Source organism: Neofelis nebulosa, chromosome 4 (genome assembly GCF_028018385.1).
Source record: "Neofelis nebulosa isolate mNeoNeb1 chromosome 4, mNeoNeb1.pri, whole genome shotgun sequence".
Lineage (NCBI taxonomy): Eukaryota > Metazoa > Chordata > Mammalia > Carnivora > Felidae > Neofelis > Neofelis nebulosa.
In genome coordinates this window covers 24,015,082-24,025,509 of record NC_080785.1, presented here as the reverse complement: position 1 = coordinate 24,025,509, position 10,428 = coordinate 24,015,082, and the positions used below count along the sequence as shown (strand labels likewise).

The following is a 10,428-nucleotide window of genomic DNA, read 5'->3' as shown; positions in this document are numbered from 1 at the left end:
CATTTATATTTAAGGTGATTATTGATATAGTTAGGTTTAAATCTACCGTCTTGCTGTTTTCTATTTGTCCCATCTGTTCTAGTTTTATTTTTCCTCTTTTTCTGTCTGTCTTATTTTGGTGTAATTTTTTTTATCATTCACTCTTAATTTCTTTGTTGGTTTGTTTTGTTTCAGTGGTTGCTTTAGGATTTGTAGTACACATCTTCAGCTTATCATAGTTTGCCTTTTATTTTTATTTTTAAATTTTTTTTTTTAACGTTTATTTGTTTTTGAGACAGAGAGAGACAGAGCATGAATGGGGGAGGGGCAGAGAGAGAGGGAAACACAGAATCGGAAGCAGGCTCCAGGCTCTGAGCCATTAGCCCAGAGCCTGATGCGGGGCTCGAACTCACGGACCGTGAGATCGTGACCTGAGCTGAATGAAGTCGGACGCTTAACCGACTGAGCCACCCAGGCGCCCCCATAGTTTGCCTTTTAATGATGTGATACCATTACACCTGTAGTATAAAATGTTCATAATAGACTGAAAAAAATTTACAATAGTTTTAGACCATAGAAGAAATATTTCTCTCTCCCCTCAGACTTTGTGATATTTTTGTGATACATTTTCTCCTGTTATTATGAACCCCACACCATTTTTGTATCAACAGTAAACTATCTTAGAGATTTACATAATAAGGACAAAAATTTATATAAATACTCGTAGTTATTCTTTCTGGTGTTCTTCATTCTTTTGTACAGATTCAGATTTTTCATCTGGTATTATTCTTCTCAAGAGGATGATTATTTCAGCATTCCTTCTCATACAGGCCTACTGGTAATGAATCCTCCAGCGTACCTGAAAATGTCTTTGTTTTTGAAAGATATTTTTTCCTGAGTATAGAATTCTAGGTTGACAGTTTTCTGTTTTGCATCCCCTTAACGCTGTTGCTTCACTGTTGACGTTGTCTGATGAGAAATCTGCTGTCATCCTTACCTTTGTTCCTCTATACATAATGTGTCTTTTTTTTCTGGCTGCTTTTAATATCAGTGCTTTTTTTTTTTTTTTATCAGTGGTTTGAACAATTTGATTATTATATTATTGATGTAGTTTTTCTTGTGTTCTTGTTGAGGGTGCATTGAACATCTTAAGTCTATGGGATTATTGTTGTTTTTTTTTTTTATCAAATTTGGAAAAAAGATTTTCCCACTTGTTTTTAAAAATATTTTTCTGTCTCTGTTCCTTCTCCTTTAAGAAAGTCGAAGTAACAAATATATTAGGCAGCTTAAAGTATTCCCGCAATTCACTGATGATCTTTTTTCTTCTTCTTTTTTCCTCTGTGGTTCATTTTTTTTAAAGTTTTTATTCATTTATTTTGAAAGAGAGCGAGAGAGAGTGGGGAGTGAGGGGCAGAGAGAGAAGGAGAGAGAGAATCCCAAGCAGGCTCTGCACTGTCAGCAAGGAGCCTGATGCAGAGCTCAAACTCATGAACTGTAAGATCGTGATCTGAACTGAAACCAAGAGTCAGATGCTTAATGGACTGAGCCACCTAGGCACCCCTTCTCTGGTTCATTTTGGATGGTTTGTTTTGTTGTGTCTTCCGGTTCACTTATCTCTTATTTGGTTTTATCTAGTTGCTATTAATCCTATCCAGTGTATTTTTCATCTAAGACAGTGTACATTTAATCTCTAGAAGTTTGATATAGGTCTTTTTTTTTTTTTAATATATATTTTTTTTAATTTTTGAGACAGAGAGAGACAGAGCATGAGCAGGGGAGGGGCAGAGAGAGAGGGAGACACAGAATCGGAAACAGGCTCCAGGTTCCGACCTGTCAGCACAGAGCCCGATATGGGGCTCGAACTACAGACTGTGAGATCATGACCTGAGCCGAAGTCATACGCTTAACCGACTGAGCCACCCAGGTGCCCCAATATAGGTCTTTTTTTTTAATATTTCCCATGTTTCCACTTAATTTCTTGAAAATGGAATACAAATATAATACCTGTTTTAATGCCCATGTCTGCTAATTGTAACATTTGTGTCAGTTTTGTGTTGGTTTCAGCTGATTCTCCTTTATGGGTCATATTTTCCTGTTTCTTTGCATGTCTGTTAAATTTGGATTCTAAACATTGAATTTTACCTTGTTGGGTACTGGATCTTTTTCTTTGTTCTCTATCACAGCCAAGTTATCATTATAGTTTGACCCTCTCTGGTCTCCCATTTAGGATTTGTTAGGTTGGGCCAGAGCGGTTTTCCTTCTAGGGTAGTTATTTCCCAAGACCCTTCTGAATACTCTACCCAGTGCTCCATAAATTGGGGGCTTTTCCATTCTGGTTGGTATTCCTGAATGCCATTCGGGAATAGGAATTATTCCTGTTCTATTTGAGTGTGACAGTGTTCCCTCTAATCCTTTGAATGGTTTCTTACAAGCATTCACTGGTCAGGACTCTGCTGAATCCTTAAGGGGTACCGAACACATATTTCCAGAGTGCTCTCTGTGCAACCTTCTCTTCTCTAGCACTCTTTCCTGCAAACTGTATCTGCCTTGGGCTCCCCAACTCTCAGCTTTATCTCCTCAACTAAGGTGGTCTGCTGGGCTCTACCTGGGTTCTTTCTCCCTGAGCTGCGCCTGAAAATGGTCTCAGGGTAGTAAGTCGAGGCATTCATAGAACCATTTCACTTGTTTACTGTCTCTCATGGATCACTGCCCTTCATTCACTGCCTGAGCAGTGTCTTCAAAACTATTGTTTCATATATTTTGTCCGTTTTTGTTTGTTTGATTCAGGCAGGTAGGTGTATATTATACCTGTTATTCCTTACTGGCTGGAAATGGAAATCTGCTATTTTCTGTACTTTTTATGTAGTTAAAATGTATTGTGATAAATACATAAACCAAACAGATATGTTTGTCAAAGGTAAAGTAGTGATTAGTATTTTCCAGACTTAAGTCAAACTTTACCTTTTTTTCCTCAAACGTTTTGAGAGACTAAAATTTTATATTTCAGGTATTTTTTTTAGGTAGTTTCTTTTGATTCCAGTAGAATTCAGTGATTATCTCTTTTTAAGATTTATTTTTTTTTAAGTTTATTTATTTTTTTAGTAATCTCTACACCTGACATGGGGCTCAAACTGATGACCCAGATATCAAAAGTTGCATGCTCTTCCGACTAAGCCAGCCAGGCGCCCCTAGTGATTATCTTTAAAACAAAGAGATTTATTATGTTCTATTATTGTATGAAGAGAGCAATACTTCTTGTACTACAGGCCCTGACGCCTGAACTCAGTATCGCTATCTTGTTTCATATTAGCTTCCAAATACCATCAGGTGGTCATTTTTTACTTTAAAACCAGTCTACTAATCTGTTCTGATTTGATCCTGTGACCTCAGGGAAGAACCCTCGTAGCAATAGAATAAAGAAACATTTCACATCTGAGGCTTTAAAAAACAAAATGAAGATCCACATATTAAAATCATTTTAATATCTTTAAACCCTTCTACAATGGAGTCATTTTAAGAAAGAAAAGGAAAGCACTGTCTTCTAGTTAATGAATTAATTTGAATACTATTTTATTATAAATAATCAATTTCCAAGATTTCCTGAGGTAGGAAGACTGTGTTCTAGCTGGATAGTTTAAGGGAAGTGATAAGGACATGAATTTTGCTTCGTGGAAGTAATGAAGGAAAGAAGATATGGGGTTGGGCTTGATTTTGAATAGAGAGTGATTCTGAAGTTAAGTTGAGAGTTTGTCAGTCTTCTCAGAGGAGAAGTAGGGTCATCTAACAAGAGTGAGGAATAGGAGAGACAGAAGAATCTTGGAGTAGCTGTTTGGGGGCCATCCTGAGGCAATGTATTCTCACCTTTCTGGGGGTGAGGATGAGGAATTCTCTTGGAAGATTCTGGCTTGTTATTTTCACTCTTGCTTTCTCTTTTCTCTGTGTTCAGTATGTAATTGTTGATTAACTGAAAAGAAGTGGGAATGAAATTTTTTTAAGACAATTTTTTTTTCAAAGCAGGAAAGTATAGCAAGAAATAAAAAATTTTCAAATGATTAGTTTCTGGAGCTTTATTTTTCACCAAATGGAATAGTGCTGTTTTTATTGTATCAATTTATAGCTCTAGGAAGGTAGACAAATGCCAGATTTTTTTCTACAGTATTTTTATAAAAGTGATATCTAGTTCAAATGCCTTGGAGTGTAAAAGATTAGAAGACATGATACAGAGGTGCCTGGGTGGCTCAGCTGGTTGAGTGTCCGACTCTTGATTTTAGCTCAGGTCATGATCTCATGGTTTGTGGGTTCAATCCCTGCATTGGTCTCTGTGTTGACAGTGCAGAGCCTGCTTGGGATTCTCTCTCTCTCCCTCTGTCTCTGCTCCTCCCCTGCTAGTGCCCTCTCTCTTTCTCAAAAATAAATAAATGAATTAAAAAAAAAAAAGACGACATAATACAGAAGGGTCCAATGCTGCTAAGGAGTTCGTGAGGATGGGATAGTCAACTCTAGGTGTTTGCATTTGTATGTATGTTTTTGTAAGGATGTATTTATAGCTAGCATCAGCTGCTACATTTAGAGCTACAGTCGTCTTTTTCTCTCCCATCTTTGGCCTCCCTGATGTACTTTTGTATATAGCCTCCCTGATGTATGTATCGTATGTATGTATTTATCTACAGCTAGCATCCACTATGTTCTTTTATTTCTCTCCTATCTGTGGCCTCCTTGAGTCAGTCTTTCAAGAGTACCCACATTTGTTGAACTGACTTTAACTTCTAAGTTTTTGTTAGGGAACTAGGCAGAGATCAGTGTGTGGAAATTTCTAATGGAGAATCCATAAGGTGAGAAAATGTAGAGCTCTGTGTATTCTGAGATGACCAGCTTTCCTACCTTGACCAGGAAGGTTTATTTTGCCAGTCTTCTCCCGTAGTGTCAGGGAATTGGAATTGAGGACCCTAACGTCCAGCCTTGGCAAGTCTTAACGAAAAGGAAAAATTATTACACAAAAAAGAACTTGGGTCCTTAGGCTTAGTGCCAACTTCCCGCCAAGAGAAATGTTCTCCCTGACCTTCTAGAATTCATGTGACTAAAATTCTTCATATCTTTTTATAATTGTGAGCAGTCATACTCTTTCTCTTTAAACGAGGAGGCCCCCTTACCCCAATAATTTTTTGGTGTATCAGACTAGTTTTAGAGCAGATACCCTTGGTTGGTCTGAAAATGAAAGAATTGTGTCTCCATAACGTAAAATGTAGTGGTAATATGAGGTAATGTAGTGACAGACATAATTAGATGGAGTTGTGTGTGTTCTAAAGCAGTAGTTCTCAAACTTTTCAGTCTCAGGATTCCTTTAACATGCTTACAATTTGAGGATCTCAAAGGGTTTTTGTGTGTGTGGGTTATAGCTATCAATATTTACTGTATTAGGAATTAAAACTGAGAAATTTATTTTCAATAACAATAATAAGTACATTATATGTTGCTGTTTCTTTGAAAGTGAGAGATTTATAAAATATTTTATTTGAAAATAATAAGCTTAGGGGCGCCTGGGTGGCTCAGTCGGTTAAGTGTCTGACTTTGGCTCAGGTCATGATCTCACGGTTTATGGGTTCAAGTCCTGCATTAGGCTCATGCTGACAGAGTGGAGCCAGCTTGGGATTCTCTCTCTCTCTCTCTCTCTCTCTCTCTCTCTCTCCTTCTCTCTCTGCCCCTCCCCCCCCACTTTCTTTCTCTTTCAAAAATAAATACATAAACTTAATAAGCTCTGTACATGTCAACAGAAATAATTCTATGAAAAATAACTATATTTTTCAAAACAGAACATTGAGTGGGAAGAACGGCATTGTTTTGTGTTTTTGCCAATCTCTCATATCTGGCTTTATTAAAAACAGCTTGAATTTCTTATCTGCTTTTGCATTCAGTCTGGTGCATTGCCACACATCATGTATCCTGTGGAAAACTCCACTGTGCACTTAGGAGCTAACGAGAGTAAAAAAGACAAATATCATCTTAGTATGATCACAAAAATACTTGTGATCTCAAGCACCTCCTGAAAGTGCCGTATTACATTCCGGAGTTTTTGGAACACTGTTCTCAAACTGTTTACGTGTTGGGGAAAAAGAAACACAAGAGTTTTCCCCATTGGGTAAGGCAAAATTTTCCACGTGTTTAATCAGTACTGAATGTTTAACCTAGTTAATTAAACAGTATAACATTCAGACGCCAGAATTGAAGTGGGTGTTACAGTAGAAACCTCCAAACACTGAACTGGGAGTCAATCCCAGTTCATGTGCTTTTTAAAAGTAGTTGTTTAGTGTTTTTGCAGGCTTTTGTTAACCAGTGGGAGAAGAAAATTGAGCCAGATCCCTGGGGCAGAACCAAAGAATTTTAGAGATTAAAAGTGACCTTTAAATATATGTAATCTAGTCATAGAATTTTAGACTTTCAGTTTTGAAAAATATCTGAGAGGTCATCTAATCCAATCCTTAAGCTCTTGAATAATTATAACTAGTACTTATGATGTACAGGCTGAGTGCTTTATCTGTACTGTCTCTCTTTCTCATCATTTTGAGCTATACTGTTTCTTTTTAATGTTTTTATAATAGAAAATGTCAAACTTGAACCCACCTTCAACAATTGTTAATTTGTGCCCAAATATTTCACCTCCTTCCCTGGATTACTGAATACAGCTTCTAGACTTTTATAATTTTACCTATATTCTTTTCTTGTTTATATCTCTAAAAAATAAGCACTTTAAATGAATAACCACAGTTCCATTATCACGCTAAAAAACTTAACAGTAATTCTTTAATAGCGTCAAAAACCCATGGTTTGCATTTCCCTGATTGTGTCATTCATACATATATATATATTTTTCAGTGTGTTTAAATTGGGATGCAAATAAATTTTGTGCTGTGCAGTTGGTTGATTTGTCTCTTCAGACACTTCCATCTCTTTCTCTTTTTCTTCTCTAATTTTTTTGTTGTAGAAACTGGGTGATTTGTCATGTAAAGTTTCCTTGAGTCGGAATTTTGCTGTTGTATCTCTCTGATGTCTTTTAACATGTTCCTTTGTCCTCTGCATTTCCTGTAAATTGGTACTTAGATTTAGAGGTTTGCTCAGGCTTCTTCAGAGTGGTGAGTGCTTTCATCAGGGGGTGCATAATGTCTCTCTTTTTGTGATGTTAGTAGCTATTGACGATTTTTATTTAGATCTACTAAATCATTAAGAGCTCCAAAATGATGAGATTCAAACCTATCATTATTTATTTATGACATGTAATACTTCTATAAAGAGAAACTTCCCCTTATCTATTTGATTGCCCTGTAGTTAGGGGCGCCTGGGTGGCGCAGTCGGTTAAGCGTCCGACTTCAGCCAGGTCACGATCTCGCGGCCCGTGAGTTCGAGCCCCGCGTCGGGCTCTGGGCTGATGGCTCGGAGCCTGGAGCCTGTTTCCGATTCTGTGTCTCCCTCTCTCTCTGCCCCTCCCCCGTTCATGCTCTGTCTCTCTCTGTCCCAAAAATAAATAAAAAATGTTGAAAGACTTTTGATTGCCCTGTAGTTTTTATAGGACATCAGGATGAATGCTTGATTCTTTTATATATCAATTTTCAAAATAATGACTTGGTTCACTAGCATTATCCAATGGTGCCTGATTGGGGTCTTTTTTGCTTTGTTTTGTTTTTGGTATCATTATGAACTCCTAGATTTTAAATTATTATTTTTTTTAACTTTAAGTAAACTACTCCACACATGATTGTGGCTCGAATTCATGACTGAGCCAGCCAGGCATCCACAATATTTTTTAATATGTCTCAACCCATTGCTGTTATTATTACACATTATTATTACACATTATTCCTCTTCTGGAATAATGTAATGATTTTACATATTTGTTTCTTCTACAAGACAAAGGTTGAAGATGAGGACATGTCTTAGCCATCTTTGTGTCCCTGATACCTAGTGCATGGCTTTCAATAAATACTTGACAAATGAATGTTGTGAGCAGCACTTAAAAATAATGAGCTTATTTTATTTTTTATTTTTATTTTTTTTAATTTTTTTTTTTTTTAACGTTTACTTATTTTTGAGACAGAGAGAGACACAGCATGAATGGGGGAGGGGCAGAGAGAGAGGGAGACACAGAATCAGAAGCAAGCTCCAGGCTCTGAGCTGTCAGCTCAGAGCCCGACGCGGGGCTCGAACTCGCGGACCGCGTGATCGTGACCTGAGCTGAAGTCGGACGCTTAACCGACTGAGCCACCCAGGCGCCCCTAATGAGCTTATTTTAGAGGCATGACAGAGGAACGATGTCCAAGTATGGCTTCCCTGCTTGATCTGAAAAAAGGTGATGTAACAATGAAAAATATTTTGGGTGAATGTGAAAGAAAAAGGTGTTTTTTACTTTCATTTTTATTTTAGCTCTTTTTTCTTTTAATGTTTATTCATTTATTTAGAGAGAGAGTGTGCATGTGTGAGAGGGAGAGGGGCAGAGAGAGAGAGAATCCCAAGCAGGCTCCTCACTGTTAGCGTGGAGCCCGACATGGGGCTCAAACCCACAAACCGCCAGATCGTGACCTGAGCTGAAATCAAGTCAGATGCTTAAGTGACTGAGCCAGCCAGGCGCCCTCGGTAAAAGTGTTTTTAAAAAGTGAATGTTAGGGGTTCCTGCCTGGCTCAGTTGGTTAAGCGTCTGACTTCGGCTCAGGTCACGATCCCACAGTTGGTGGGTTCGGGTCCCACATTAGGCTCTATGCGGACAGCTAAGAGCCTGGAGGCTGCTTCAGATTCTGCGTCTCCCTCTCTGTCTGCTCCTTCCCCACTCGTGCTCACTCACTCGCTTGCTTTCTCTCTCAAAAAATAAACATTAAAAATTTTTCTTAAAGTGAATGTTATTTAATTGCTATTTGTTAGCAGATCTAGAGTTTTTTAATCCATTGTTTCCAGTGAATTTTTTCATTATATTTTTGTTCAAGGGATAAATAAGAATCTTTCTTTTTACTTTTTTTGCTAGAAGTAACATTTAAAAGCATCCTCTCTCTTCCCCATTCTTTTTTCCCTTAGTATAAATGGCAAAGAATATTCACAGCATCACAAACATGTTCTCCAAGAGTTTATCCATTTATCTTACATCTTCCCCCACAAAATTATAGGAAAGTGAAGTAGAACTAACTTTAATTACCCACAGTATGTTATAGATATCATTTATTCTCACCACAACCTTATTAAGTAGGTAGGATTATTATCATCCTCCCCATTTTATAGGTGAAGTAATTGAGGCACAGACATTAAGTAACTTGCCCAAGGTCACACAACTAGTGAATGTTAGAGCCAGGATTCAAATTATGCATTCTTTCTCCAGAGGCTTTGCTGTTAAGTTGCCTTTAGTGACTTTACCACAGACTCTTTTGCAGTACGGGATGGTGTTCATAAAAGGATTTTATGGTCATGTAATAAAATTCCTCACAAAATCTGCCATTTTATAACAATGAGTAATTATGGCTAAGCCGGTTTTTTCTTTTTTTGAAACTTTATTCCCAGGAGAAATGAATCCAATGAATCCTATTTTTTTCCCTAGGTCACTGTTTTATAGGTAATATTAAGGCAAGTAAGTACGAACTGTTAAAGAATAAGTTATTATCATCGTCTGTGAAAAAATTAGAATTCACAGAATTTGCAAATCTTAAACATTTCGAGGAGGAACAGTGCTTATTAACATAATTTGTTTGCCGTCACTTTCCCTGTGATTAGGCGATTATGACTTGCTTTGTGTCGGTACAAACATGTTCATACCGTTCTCATGCATGAGCCCCAGAGAGGCACTTGTTCTAGTTTCTTCTCTCTCCTTGCTTCCTTCATTATCATGAAGTTATGCAAGATAAAGAGAAAATAACTCATAAGCACTGTAATAACCTGTAATTGTCACAGCTGAGGCTGTAGCATATATCATAGAGTTTACTGGTTGTGCAAAATTTCTTGCTGACTGCTATATGTCACTTCCTTCTCTCCCACTCAGTAAGACTGATATAATACGAGAGTGACCGTGACATCAGTAGGGAAGACTTTGCATCTAATTTAATTTCGTCATAAAAAGGTACTTAAGTATTTTTAGAAATAAGTGTATTTGGGGCACAGTGTTACAACTTGGCTTCTAGATTGAGAAACATTCCTCTTAAAGCATATTGCTTAGCCACTTTTCTTCAAGTCGATATAGCAATAACATCTAGTAGCATTCTTTTCTTATTTTTTCCTATCTTGGAAACTTTAGTTTTGGGAAGCTCAGCTTTAATGGTTGAAGAAAAGGGATTTTTAAAAAAGGATACCAAGAAATAACAGAATACTACCTTTATTATAAGTAATATTGTGCTGATTTGCCAAGACTGAGGAGTAAAAAAATATTCTTGCAACACGCGAAAGTTATAGGTGAATATGTATGTGTGTCCCTTCAAAGAATATCAC

At 37.3% G+C, this 10,428-nt stretch overlaps 1 protein-coding gene across 2 annotated transcripts in view; it reads left to right on the top strand.

The window, feature by feature from the left end:
* Nucleotides 1-10,428, top strand: part of AHCYL2 (adenosylhomocysteinase like 2) — a 170,957-nt gene that overhangs the window by 45,310 nt on the left and 115,219 nt on the right. The window lies entirely within an intron of this gene.